Consider the following 15,409-nt stretch of genomic DNA (forward strand, 5'->3'; position numbering starts at 1 on the left):
GCAAAGATTGGTCAAAATGAGGGAAGAGCACTATAATTGCTTATACTTGTTTACAAATGACCATCTAGTGAGGCATGATTTACTCTTTGAAACTACAATTTGTAAGAATGGCATTAATTATTTGTGTCTACCTACAGTAATACAATAATGCCTAAGATATTTCACATTCCATGTGAAAATACTGTTTCAAATTATTCTTCTGTCTTAAATTTTTTTTGCTGTTCTGTGTTGTTTCTTAATATGGAAAGCTTTAGGGTAGAGGGAAGGTGAAGAAAACTTTTATCAAAGATACTTAGATATTAAAGAAATAAGACTGTAAAGTGGTGAAAATTATGATTAGAAATATTCATTTTAAACTGATATATTATTTCAGTCACTGGTTTTTTTTTTTTGACTGTCATAAAACAAATAAAATTGACCATCTTAATTGTTTTTCTATTTTTTAAAAGACTTTATTTATTTATTTATTTATTTGAGAGAGCACAAGCAGGGGGAGGAACAGAGAAAGCAAGGGGAGCAGGTTCCCCACTGAGCAGGGAGCCCAGTGTGAGCTCAATCCCAGGACCCTGGGATCATGACCTGAGCCAAAAGCAGATGCTTAACTGACTGAGCCATCCAGGTGCCCCGACCATCTTAATCATTTCTGAACACACAGTTTAGTAGTGTTAAGTATATTTGCATTATTATGGAAGCTGTCATTTTAATGCACTGTTTTTCAGCCAACTTCTTTGTGATCTATTTACTCATATTACAATGCACGGCAAGACTCTTTAACTTCTATCATCTGGACACAAAAAGTGAGTAGCTTTTATACCAACTATATAATGCCATTAGTTGAATGTTTAGTTCATAAATCCATCCCTTAAATAGTTTAGCTTTATGATAGTGTTTTTTCTAAATTTTTTTATAAATGAGGATTTTGAGGGAATATATATACATATATGTCTACATACATACCTAGCTATATATGTATGTATATATGGTTATCAACAAACTAAACCAACCAGTCAGTGTGCAAATTAGTAAAATTTAAAGAATTCTGAAAATTTTGCTAGAGGGAATCCAGACTTTAAGGTTTTGTTAATCTCATCAACATAGGGCTCTCAGAGAATCCTTTTGCCAGTCTCTTGAGTGAGCTAAGAGGAAGAAAGGGTCATGCCAACTGGCATCATATAATGCAAAGAGAACCTGCTTCGTCAGGTAAGAAGAGTGTGTTGGTAGGGTTAGGATGCATTTAAATAATGAAAGGTTTACTTTTTCTTATCATTGTAAAATTAAATTTTGTTGTATATGGGGAAGTTTATGTTATAGATATGGTAGGATTTTTAAACATAGTTTAAGAGAAACTAAAGTAAAAAAAAAAATAAAAATAAAAAATAAAAAAAAAAAAAAAGAGAAACTAAAGTACTTTGAATAATATAAAATCAAAACTTTAGAGCATAATGATTTTAGAAATCAGGTAATCTAATCACTGCCTTCTTTTTTTATTTGGTAACATACGCATTAAAACTTTTGTTCATATCTCCATATAAATATATATCTAATTTTTATTAATTTTTAATAAATATATTTATAAATATATTTATTAATTAATATATAATTTTTATTATTCTTCATTCCTATATTAAATATTACTATTGTTAACCTTTTGGGGTTTTTAAATTTTTTAAAAAGATTTAATTTATTTATTTGACAGAGAGAGAGACATCGAGAGAGGAACACAAGCAGGGGGAGTGTGAGAGGGAGAAGCAGGCCTCCTGCTGAGCAGGGAGCCCAATGCGGGGCTTGATCTCAGGAGCATGGGATCATGACCTGAGCTGAAACCAGACACTTAACAACTGAGCCACCCAGGCACCCTAACTTTTTGTTTTTTAGACCAAAAAGAATATGAATACTAATTTTTAATATATCCCATCCAAGTAAATCACCTGTGCACCCCTGAAAATCTCTGACTTCAACCCACATTCTTATTTAAGACTTCTCAGCAAGTTCATGTTAGAGATACTGTTGGTATCTCTTTTTGGTCCTTTGTTTTTCTACTTTTTTCTTCCCATTCTTGCTATTGAAAGGCCTAATTTCCATCATGAAATATGTTACTTTGGAAAGAAAGTCATTGTGTCTGGTACATGATTGACATCTATTAAATGTTTGTTCAATGATTTTGTAGTAATACCATCAAGAACATAAGTTCTCCCCAAAACAGCTAAGCTTCCACTTTTGTTCCAGCACTTCATGGTTCTTGGGATTGGAAACTGCTAAGTTTTGGGATACCTGGGTGGCTCAGTCGGTTAGGTGTTTGCCTTTGGCTCAGGTCATGATCCCAGGGTCCTGGGATCTATTCCCACATCAGGATCCTTGCTCAGCATTGAGCCCACTTCTCCCCCTGCCTGCTGCTCCTCCTGCTTGTGCACTCTCTCTCTCTCTGAAAAATAAATAAATAGAATATTTGAAGAAAAAAGGAAACTGCTAAGTTTCTTTGCTTTAAAACATCCTTCAACATTCAAATTAAAGACTAAAAATCACCTTATTGGTGCTCAACCCATCCTACTAACATGTGTATAATACAGTCAGTCCTTTCCTTCTTAGTACGTTGTTCTTTGGATGTCACCAGAAAGTAGCTCTGGCCTAAGGCAGGTAATCAACACAATTGCCAGGAGATGATTATTTGCCAGAGTACATTTATCTCTGGTACAGTGGCTCCAAAGACAAGGTTGTCCAGGACACATGTATTCTTGCAGACGAGCCCAAATCATCAGTAGGTCTGGTTATACCCCAGAAAATTTTAACCTAGATTCTAGCTTTTTCACAGAGTTCTAAGACAGCCTAGCTATTCCTCATCAGCAGCTTACCCTGCTCTTTTATGCTTCCATCTCTACCCTTCAATAAGTTTTGCACCCAAACATTCAATCACTAGATGTAGGCTGCCATCTCCCCAAAGCAAGGTCCTATCAGGAATATACTTACAGAGTTGAAGGAGAGGTACTGGGTAAGTAGTACAGTGGATATAACATCCTTCCTCCTTTTCTCCCTGGGTTTCCCACAACAAACAGCAGCAAACCCATGCTGTTCCCTGCAGCAGCCCCACATTTCACCCCAAGTGAGGCTTTTATACTCCTCTCTCTCTTCTCTCCAGTTGGCTTCATTGAGGCCAGTGTATATGGGGCCTGCTGTGTTCACTCACCAAGATAGGCCTATCACAGAAAGATTGCTTCACTTCCCGATCTGTCCTCCTAGGGGATAATTATGAATCATCACCTTCTCCACTGTTAGGCTTATTTATCTCTTATTGATAACTCCTCCAGGGCTGGAACTATGTTATCTTCATCTCTGAGTTCTTACTTGAAGTGAGAACGAATTCTCTTACCATTTATGAAAGATTTTTATTCAGATGAAGAATTATATTGAATACATTAGTATTAAGCTTGCTCATATCCTCTCTTCTTAGGCCTACTCTCAGGTTTGTTTATCTTCCTCCCCTCTCTGTCTGGCCCTTGAGGACAATTCCTATATAAATTGAATTATCTATTTACTGCAATACTGGGTTGTATTTTCATTTTATGAATTCTTATCTAAAAATCTGAATGTTGACTTAAAAATATGTAATATTCTCATTTAAGAACAAAATACTTGGGGAAATGAAAACTTCTATTTATGAGACGTTCTAAGAACAATGGCAAGGGGTTCCTAATATATTTTTAAAATATTAACAAATAATTATAACATTTTGTTTTGTATAAGTTTTATTACGCCGGAATCACAAGAAAGACCAAGAAGAAATTTTCTTTTCAAAAGATTGTCTACACATCTACATTGTCCTTGGGTGTATAGAAGCCCTGCTGAGCTAAATTGTATGTTTCTTTCATTTAGTAAAGATTTTTTTTTTTTTTTGCTATTTTTTCCTTTTCAAGTGGACTTTCAAATTCTTTGAATCTCAGATTTTGAACTTCAGGTTGTTCTTTTGAGCAAAATGCATGGAAGAACTGTAGCAGGGAGATGACAAATGTCCAGTTCTTTCAAATAGTATCAGTATGATTTAATTATCTTAGTCTTGCTTTGCTTTGCATTAAAAAATAAACTAGATAATGTGTTTAAATGCCAAATTTTATTTACAATTTTATTTACTATTAGGAGATTTAATTGTCTATGAGCCCATATCTAAGCACAAATTAAAATTGCATAGTTATGCATTTAATATGTCATAACACCTTATCCATCTATTAAAGGAAGATAAGTACTTACCTAAATCATAATTGTGACAGAACAATAAGCTGTAATTTAAAAGGTCATTCTTTAGTGAGCATTACTTTATTTTTATGCTATCTAATTCATATATATTTTCCACTGGGGTCACATGGGGTTGAGATTTTTAAAAGATAGACAGAAACTTTTTATCTCGTACCAGGCTTGGTTTAAGAAAGGGTTAGGGCATTCCTTGTATGAGATCAATATGTTGTAAACAATTCCAGGAGATTCTTATTCTGCACCAGTGTCCTAAAACATTCCAATGTGAGAGGAAGTTTTCATAAATTAGAGTCCTCATACAAATATTAACAATGATGCTATAGAAATTGGAGTGAGAGAGAGAATAGGTTAGGGTAGATGATTTCACATTAGGTGGGCCTAAAGGAATCTTCACTGGAGGGCTCAAAAACATGTTCTCTAAAATATCTCCGCTATTAACAATTATATGTATGAACTCCCTGCAAACTAGAATGATTGCAGATAATGGAAAAAGTCAAGCATAATACTCAAATTTTAATGGAAAAGGGAGGAACTGAGAGATCATACTTTGTTTAGTCTTCTTTGAACTACTATGGTGTTAATCTTTGAAAAACAATAACAACCAAAAAAACCAAAAACCAAAAACCAAACCAAACCAAAACAAAACAAAACAAAAAACCACCCTGATTTACGAGTCCACAGAGGGTGGGCACGTATCTATTATCCAGCATGGATTTATGAAAAGCAATCTTGCTAAATAAACTTATTTTGCTTCTTAAATAAATGGCAAAAAAAAAAAAAAAAAGAAGAAGAAGAAGTGTTACAGCAGGTTTGGTTAGCTATACAATCATTGCTGACCTTATACAAAATAGTGATGTAGAGAAAATTCAATTATCTTCTCCAGGTGTTGTTTAATATATTCAGATTACTCATACATTTGTACTTGCCACATAAATACAATTTCAAGTTCTGATTTTTTTAAAGATTTTATTTATTTATTTCACAGTGACAGAGATCACAAGTAGGCAGAGAGGCAGGCAGAGAGAGGAAGGAAAGCAGGCTCCCTGCCGAGCAGAGAGCCTGATGTGGGGTTCCATGTGGGGCTCGATGTGGGGCTCGATCCCAGGACCCTGAGATCATGACCTGAGCTGACGACAGAGGCTTTAACCCACTGAGCCACCCAGGCGCCCGCATTCACTTAACATTCTATTATAAGCTATATATTACTGTTCCTTTTATGTGATCAAGTTACTAAGGAATCTGAACTTGGTTGAGGTCTGAACTAAAATGCTTTGTTATTCCCTAATCATTGCTACACTATACTATGTTCCCCCTGGGGAAGATTCCATACTTGCCTGGTAATTTAAGTTGTTCAAAGTCTAGCCTATCCTAGTTAAAACTTCGGTGTTTTAAAACCTACTCCGTTGCCGTCTAACTTTGTAGCCACAGGGACTTGAAATGAAGAAGGGAGTATAGTAAATTTTTCATTCTTTCTCCTCCAAACCCCTATAGATTGGGTTGGGGAATGTCTGATTCTAGGATATTTTTTCTTTCCTTCTCAAAACAAACTCTTCTGGTGTTGGAGGCTAGAAGTAGGAATAGAGGAGAGATGAATCTAGCTACTTAACTACTCTGTGTTTTGGTTATCTCTGCTTCTCCAGTTGACATTGGCTGCCATCAATCCCCTTACTGTCTCTCAAATAGTATGCATTCTTAATTTATTCAGTGAGTTGAAAGGGGCATCCATTTTGTACCAATTCCCTGAAAAGAAGACTCTGGTTCTTCACTGCCTTTGTCTCCTTTGTTAATAGGCTTCCCTTTAGGATGGAACACTGCAAAAGCAATTCAAGTCCCCATATCTTCCTAGTGTCCTTTGAAGTGTAAGAAATTCATGTATCCTCTCTTGTGTGACAATCAATGTCCCCCCAAAAATGGGTGTACATAACTTATCAACCATCATATCATCATAAGATAATGAGATTTAAAATGTTAACCAATGCCATTGCTCTTTATTTATTTATTTTTAGGATTTTATTTATTTGGGGTGCTGGGTGGCTCAGTCAGTTAAGCATCTGCCTTCAGCTCATGATCTCAGGGTCCTGGGATCGAGCCCCATGTCGGGCTCCCTGCTCAGTGGGGAGCCTGCTTCTCCCTCTGCCTGCAGCTTCCCCTCCTTGTACTCTTTTCTCTCTCTCTCTCTCTCTCTCTCTCTGTAAAACAAAGAAATAAAATCTAAAAAAAAATTATTTATTTATTTATTTATTTGAGGTGGGGGGTGGGGAAGCACATGCGGGGCAGGGGTAAAGGGAGAGGAAAAGAGAAAACCCCAAGCAGGCTCCAAGCTGAGCATGGAGCGTAACACAGTGGTGGATCTCAAGACCCTGAAATCGTGACCTGAGCCAAAATCAACTGACCGAGCCACCTAGGCACCCTTTTGAAACAGAGATAATAAAAAAAAAAAAAGAAAGAAAGAAACAGAGATAATAACCTGAGATAGCTCTACTTCTGTGGTTGTTTTGAGGATAGCTTCATATTAAGTACTTGGGATATTGTCTGATACATAGTAGGTGTTCAATATGGGCTGTGCATCAGTATCTTGTGAATTTGGTTAGCTTAAGTAATATTTGGGTCATTTACAAGATGATTTCTGACCTGTGGAGCCGATGAACAGATATCCCAGACTTCAGTGACTTCACATATTAGGCCTTTTTTGAAAGACTTAATAGCTGGCCTTTAGCAGTCATGCCTCTCTATCTCAATATGCCCCTCAAATTCAACAATTTTAAAGGTGCCTTCTCCAGTTTTGCTTGTCTCTGTATCTGTGCCTACGGGTCTATGTTTTCATCTTAATTTAACATCTTATAAGAAACTCTTATTCTTAAAAAAGGAAAGTGAGAGAGGGCAAAAGATGATTTATGAAGATGGTCTTCCCCAGAGATGTGTATTTATTTTTTTATCAAACATTTTTATTGACTACTGGTATATGCCTAACCCTGTGCTAATTCCTAGAGATAATAGAGATTTTTGTTTTATCTTTTCCTCAATTACTTATAGTGAGCATCATGCTTAGGGATCTTGTGAGTTCACAGTCTGTTGTAGTATTTTTAAACTGGGCCATGAAATCAATTCAGTGTATTAAAACCAGAAATAGAAAAAAAGGAGAATAATACAGAATAATAAATAGCAGAGTATATTGCATGTAGTAAAGTTTGATATGGCTCCATGAAATTTTTATTTTAGTACGTACTAGGTTGGGGCGATTAAAAATATGTATTTTGTACTCTATAGGTCTGTGTCAGTAAAGTTTGAAAACCACCAGTGGAAAAGACAATAAACAAAGAAGTGATTATAACACAGTGATAAATACTATACACAGAATGGGGTCTAATCCAATCAGGGAAATTGGGTGGAAGATTGTTTTCTGGAGAAGATTCTTGAGCTGTATCTTAAAAGTCCTATTACAATTTCTAGCCAAACAACAGAATTATGTACCTGAGTAGCCATCTTTCGTAATGCAAAGATCCAGCACAGTTTTCAGCAGTGTTTTATTATGAAAAATTTCAAACATATGGAAAAGTTGAATTTTTACAGTGAATTCCCATGTATCCCTCAGATAGGTATCACATATCTCTCCCCTCCGAATTCATCCATCATCCATCCATCTATTTGTCTCTCTGTCCATTCATCAATCTTAGTTCTTTTACGCATTTCAAAGTAAATTTAAGATAGTAGTATTTTCTCCCCTAAATACTTCATTAGCTAGAATTCAATATTCACAGATTTTTTTCTTTTGAGGAAAAATTTACACATGATAAAATATATAAACCTTAAGTGTACATTCCCTAAGTCTTGGAAAATAGATACACCTCTAATCTAAACCCCTAAGCAAGACATAGAATATTACCATCACTCCAGATGGCTCCCTCAATTCCTGTCTTCCAGAAAACCTGGTTCTTTTCCCACCGTAGATTAGCTTTGTTTGTTCTGGAACTTTGCATAAATGTAATCATACATTTACACTATATAATTCCATGAGAGGCTTCTTTCACTTAGCATGATACTTAGCATGATACCATGTTCTATGTACCAGTAATTTGCTATTTATTTATTTATTTATATTTTATTTATTTATTTGACACAGGGAGAGAGACAGAAGTTAGGCAGAGAGGCAGGAGAGATGCAGGGCTCAATCCCAGGACCCTGAGACCCTGACCTAGGCCGAAGGCAGAGGCTTAACCCACTGAGCCACCCAGGCACCCCACTTTTTTTTTAAATTGCTGAATAGTATATTCTGTAGATGTACCATAGTATATCCGTTCTCCTATTGATAGACACCTAGGCTATTTCCAGTTTTTGGCTTTTATGAATAAAGTGGCCATGAACATTCTTGTACAAATCTTTTTATCCATACATATTTTCACCTCTCTTGGGTAAATACCAAAAAGTAAAATTGCTGGGTCATAGTGTGGGTGTATGTCTAGTTTTATAGAACCTGTTAGATTTTTTTCCAAAGAGATTGGACCATTTTACACTCCCACTACTGTGCCTGAGAGCTCTGGTTGCTCCACATCCTTGCCAGCATTTGTTTTCAGTCTTTTCAATTTTAGCCACTCCCGTGGGTGTGTAGTGCTCTTTACTGTGATTTAATTTGCATTTCCCTGATGGCTAATCATCTTGTGTGGTTTTCATATGCTTATTGGCCCTTTGTACATTTTCTTTTGTGAAGTATTTGTTCAAATTTTTTGCCCATTTTAAAGCTAGGTTGCTTATTTATCATTGAGTTTTAGGAGTTCCTTATATACTGGAGTATCAGTCCTTTGTTGTGTATGTATATATATATATAGATAGATAGATAGATTTAGATTTAGATTTAGATTTAGATTTTATTTATTTATTTGAGAGAGAGAATAAGCGGAGCCGTGGTGTGGAGTAGAGAAGGAGAGGGAGAAGCAGACTCCCTGCCGAACAGGGACTCCTATGCCCCTGGAATGACCTGAGCCGAAGGCAGACACTTAACTGACTGAGCCACCCAGGCACCCTGTTGTATATATGTTTTGTTAATTTTTCTCCCAGAGACTGCGGCTTGCCTATTTATTTTCTTAATTCTGTTGTTTGATGAGTATAAATTTTAATTTTAGTGCAATCTAATTTATCAATTTCTTAATTTATGGTTATTGCTTTTAATGTGCTAAAAATCCTTTACCTACCTTTGAATCTCTAAGATATTATTTTATGTTTTCTGCTAAAAGCATTATGATTTTAGCTTTTGCATTTAGATCTATGATTCATCTCAACTCAGTCTTAGTGTGTATTTTGAGGTGGAGGTTGAAATTTATTTTTTTCCCACGTGAATTTCTGTTTCTTCCAGAGTCATTTGTTGAAAAGACTCCTTGCCCCATTGAATTATTTTAGTACCCTTGCTAGAAATCAAATGACTTTATAATTTCGTATCTATTTCTGGGTCTCTCTAATCTCTTCCATTGACCTATTTATCAATCCTTATACCAGTCAGTACCACACTGTACTGGTTTCTTTAGCTTTATAATAAACATTGAAATCAGGTAGTGTAAGTCCCCTAACTTTGTTATTGTTCGAGTTTGCTTGGATATTCTGAGACCTTTGTTTTTTGCCCGGCACAATTTTTAAAGTGAAATTTTTTTCTCTACCTTGGACCAGATTCCAAGCATCCTTTCTGGTTGACCTCTAAATAGAAGGGAGGCAGGGGCACCTGGGTGGCTCAGTGGGTTAAAGCCTCTGCCTTCAGCTCGGGTCATGATCCCAGGGTCCTGGGATCGAGCCCCGCATCGGGCTCTCTGCTCGGCGGGAAGCCTGCTTCCCTTCCTCTCTCTCTCTGCCTGCCACTCTGCCTACTTGTGATCTCTGTCTGTCAAATAAATAAATAAAAATCTTTAAAAAAAAAAAAAAAAAAGAAGGGAGGCAAAAATCAGATCCAAGTAAATCCCCAGAGGTTGGGAGAGGTGGGCATCTCAGGGATTGAGCCGGATATTTGTTGTCCCAGTTATATACTTTTGATTGGAATGGGAATATATGGCAAACCACAGATTTTTTTTTACTGCATTATTACCTAAAGCTGCCTTGGCCTTTGGCATATGCAGAAGGTTTGGTATCATTAGAAAAAAACGACTAATAGCAGTTGCCGTAGTCAAATATTCTCCATGCTTTGGGAGTCACGCAATTTATTTTTCTTATATTTCCTATAGTTGCAACAGTGAGTTTAGTGCAAACACAGGCACTCAATAAATTTTTATTAGCTAAAATTTGGCTCACTCTTAATCATGACATTAGAGTATGAAAAGAAACATTACAGTTCATCTAGTTCAATTCTCCATCTGATCATAAGGTTTTTCACTAAATATCAGCTTACACATGACTAGTATAGTAATAGGGCCCTCACAGACTTGAACATCTAGAGCAGTTCATTCCATGAATTCCTTCCCAAATCCATTGAAAAGAAAACTGTTATTGCCTCCACAAGGGAATAAAGAAGACTGTGGTCCAAAAATAAGATCACTGTCATCCCCATCACATAATTTATAGGACTCAGAGTCCAGCTGTGAGGAAGAGCAGGTTAGGAAGATGTAACTACAAAAGTACAACTACTCCATCTGATTTTTGATACCCCACTCTTCCCTCTCCACCAAAAAGAGATTTTATTTCAATAAGACCAAATGTTCATAGAGGGAGTATAATGCTTGTACAATATAGAGAAGTCCTAAAATGTCTAATTTATATAGTATCCATAAGTGGTTTGGGTTGAAATAATAATTTCTGGCTGATTTTAAGGTTAGCCTATGAAGTAGAACATAATTTGTTCAAACTTGGACACCTAATGCTTGATATTTCTCCCTAGCCTACCCCTTGCCATTTCCCCATAAAGGTTCTTAGCAAGGAAGGAGTTAAAGCACATCTTATAAAATTGTAAGTTTTGTAGTATTTCAGTAAAATAAAAAGAACCATTTTATAATTCTATTAGGTCACGATCAATATTACTTCAAAGTTCCAGATGTTCAAATATCCTTTGTATGTGTGTGTGCCAAAGTCAGATCATGCTATTTATCTGAAACATTTTTAAAAAGATTTTATTTATTTATTTGACTTAGAAAGAGACAGTGAGAGAGGGAACACAAGCAGGGGAGTGGGAGCCGGGGAAGCAGGTTCCTGCTGAGCAGGGAGCCCCATGCAGAGCTTGATCTCAGGACCCTGGGATCATAACCTGAGCCAAAGGCAGATACCCAATGACTGAGCCACCCAGGCGCCCCTATTTCAATTATTTTAAGTGAGATTCATCTTGACGGGAGGCATAAAATGCAGCTTATTCCTCATCATAATGATGGTATATGTACTTTCAATCTAGGAAGAGTTTCACTCCTGGTTTAGTCAGTCAGTGATAACCTAATGCTTTTCTAGTGTTTATACAGTACCTGGATTTACTTCTTGCAAGATGACATCCATAGTAGCTGTGTGGGATATGGAAACAAGAAAAAAAATGTATTCGTGTCAGTAAAATAATTGGAGGAGGCTAGAAAATAAACAGAAATAGTATGTTATTAAAAATGGAAGGATGGGGCACCTGAGTGGCTCAGGGGGTTGGGTCTCTGCCTTTGGCTCGGGTCATGGTCTCGGTCCTGGGATCGAGCCCCCGCATCTGGCTCTCTGCTCGGCAAGGAGCTTGCTTCCCCCTACCCCTCTGCCTGACTCTCTGCCTACTTGTGATCTCTCTCTCTGTCAAATAAATAAATAAAATATTTTTTAAAAAATGGAAGGACAGCCAGGAGTTGTGGCAGAGCAGGCTCATTGGAAATTGCCTCTTGTTTTAATTATTACATTTTAGTTTATTAAGACACTAGACATTAGTATAATTCTAACTTTCACCCACAAAGTGACTGGATGGTTTCAAATAAATATAATGTAAGCTGCTCGGGAGTTAGAAACATGTTTCTGCGGTTTTGTCTAGTAAACCCATATTTTGGTTCTGCAGTTGGGGTAGTATATTATTTTCATGGGCAACTACTTCACAAGCGAATGTAAATTCCTGGCTCAGTAAAGCTACATATTGAATCTCTTATTAAATCAATTCTAAAAAGTGACTATTAATGACAATATATTTGCAACTAGTCTTTTAGCCTTTAACTTCCAATTTTGCTTTCTGAAATGTCATTTTCTATAGGCTGTTTTATTTTTTTTTATTTTTTTTAAAGATTTATTTATTTATTTGACACACAGAGAGAGAGAGAGGGACAGCAAGAGAGGGAACACAAGCAGGGGGAGTGGGAGAAGGAGAAGCAGGCTCCCTGCTGAGCAGAGAGCCCGATGCGGGGCTCAATCCCAGGACTCTGGGACCATGACCCGAGCCGAAGGCAGAGGCTTTAACCCACTGAGCCACCCAGGCGCCCCTCTATAGGCTGTTTTAATTAAGTTTTCAACTTATAGTTGTTCCCTAGTTTTAAAATTATTTCTTGTTTACAAATGTCATTTGCAATTTAAAGGAAGAGTTATAAATTACTTTATTGGCAAGTATTTTTTTAAAAAACTGTGAAGTTTTGAACTATTTCTACCACCTTTTCTCAAATATATTGTGAATATTATTTGACAGGTTTGTCTTTTGGTATTCCATTAACTAATAAGTTTTCCTTCAACCTTGATCATCTGGAATTGAGGCAAAAGTAAGTTTTAATTTGTTTTAACTTTTTTTTAAAAGATTTTGTTTATTTATTTGACAGAAAAATCACAAACAAGCAGAGAGGAGGCAGGCAGAGAGAGTGGGGGGGGGAAGCAGGCTCCCTGCTGAGCAGAGAGCCCGACACGGGGCTCGATCCCAGGACCCTGAGATTCAATCCCAGGACCCTGAGATCATGAACCGAACTGAAGGCAGAGGCTTAACCCACTGAGCCACCCAGGCACCCCTGCTTTAACTTTTGATAATACCTTTCATCAATCACTATAACAGAAGGATAGATCACAAAGCTTTTCAGGAGTTCTAACTCATAGACTTTTGTATTCCTTTAAATACTTAGTTTATTTCCATGTAGTTTATCATTTTAATACCTTTATCTATTTTATTGTTTACTGTATTTGGATAGATAAAAAATCTAGCAAAATCCATCTTTATTTTGGGTAGCTGAGCTTTTCTATTTTCTCTGTATATCAGCTTTATTTAGTTTTAAATTATTACATCATCTCCATTGCAACTAGATTAGTACCAGTGAAGCTCTTGGACTTGCTCAAAGTTCAGCTATTTTTTTAAAAGATATATATATAGTGTGAGTGTGTATCTATATATATAAAATATACATATTTTATATATATAAATTATATATATGATTTTTCTCAAAGATAGCCTATTTTTAAAAAACAGACTTATTTATTTTAGAGAGAGAGAATACGAATGGGAGAGGCAGAGGGAGAGAGAGAATCTCAAGCCAACTTGGTGGGGTTCGATCTCATGACCTTGAGATCAGATCTGAGCTGAAACCAAGAATCAGAAGTTTAACAGACTGGCTACCCAGGTGCTCCTCACCTATTTTTTAATTCAAGGAAATTTTCATTGTGTTTGGTGCTTATACCTAGGAATTATTGTGGTGGGCTCTGTTTAAATGTGATGTTGTCTTCCTCTGTAGGAGTTGCCAGTCTGACCCTAAATTTTCACTCCAACAATATAGATTTGGTCAACATGTTCCAAAAGGAAATGATTCTTTCATTTTAAATAAATGCCTTCTTCCCCTTAAGTACTTGTATTCAAACTGAGGAAATTTGGCTTACTAAACAGATATTCTTCCCTTGTAAAGTAATGTAAAATAAACATTTTGAGATTCCTACTTGGAGAAACTTCAGGAAATAAGAGAAAACAAAGTATCAGGAGCATAAAGTGCTAGAAGAACAAAATACAAGTTTGTAAATCCTTATGTCCAATAACATTGTTAAAAGAAATTTGAACAAACTGAATAAATGTAATATTTAAATCAACTGCAGCAGGAAAGCTCATTATGGTACTAATAATATAGCACTCCTTATCAACAATTTCCATTTGCCCCTCCTCTTTTCTCATTTCTATAAACTTAAATACTTAACACAAATATTATGATTAGTGGGACTGGAGAAAAGGAAAGTCTCCTCTTAGATAGAACACTGGAAACTTGAAAAAGGTAGAGAGGGATTAAGAGTTTCAGATAAATTTTATGTTGTTAGCCTTTTTTTTTTTTAAACAGGGAGTATGCCTGTAGTCACAAACAAACAAACAAAAAAAACATACTTAAGGTTGGGGTTTAGGGAAGCATTTACCATCTGTAAAATACTAGAGGTTAGGGACTACATATTACTTGTTTTCTATTTTTTTACAAGCAGGACTATGTCTGGCATATAATAGATGTCCAGTAAATGTCTGTTGAGTGAATCAGTCTGTGGTTCAATATAGTCATAATGGCAAAATTCGGTTTTAGAGACATTATTTTGGTTCAAAGTAGAGCTACTACTTAGGCAGGACCGGCAATGTTTATGTTGGGGTAAGTGGGGCCAGGATTCAGTACCAGTCCTGTTGAAGACAAATGGATTATTTTCTGTATGCATTTGTGCCCTACCTCATTGCACAAAAGATCTAGGTGATTAGGAGTGTGGAGTGAACCGACTAATAAAGCTTTACAATAGGACAAGAATTACAAATATATTGAGCATATTCATCTCATGCCAATTTAAGGACACAGTTATTGTTTTGTTTCCTTAGGTTTTTCCCCCCGGGTGCACGGTCGCCCCTCTTTTATATTGTCAGTATTTGCCATTTGTTGTCATTAATCCATTTATTATTATTATCATCAAGGGGACATGTCATTCGATCCGTCGAAATCTTGCTTTATCTGGATCCCAAGCGTTCCTTTAAGTCTCAGGAGAAAACGACTTTGGTTGAAGTCGGTGCCCAAAGCCACACCCACTAAGAGGCCTTAAGAAACCTGGGGCTTTCCTGGCGGAGACTCAGCTGTAGGCAACCACGCGGCGCGTCGGAATTCCCAGGGCTGGCACTCCAGTCTTCCCCGTGGGAGGTGCGTCCTCCCCCCGAGCTAGGCAGGCCGCCCGCCAGGGTCCAGCTCCCTTTCTGGCGGGGATTCGGGGCCCTCTTCCCGTCCCGCCCCGGGCTCATTTGCATAGGGACGCGCGCGGCGCCGGCGAGCGGGAGGGC

This window comes from Martes martes, assembly GCF_963455335.1.
Source record: "Martes martes genome assembly, chromosome: 3".
Taxonomy (NCBI): domain Eukaryota; kingdom Metazoa; phylum Chordata; class Mammalia; order Carnivora; family Mustelidae; genus Martes; species Martes martes.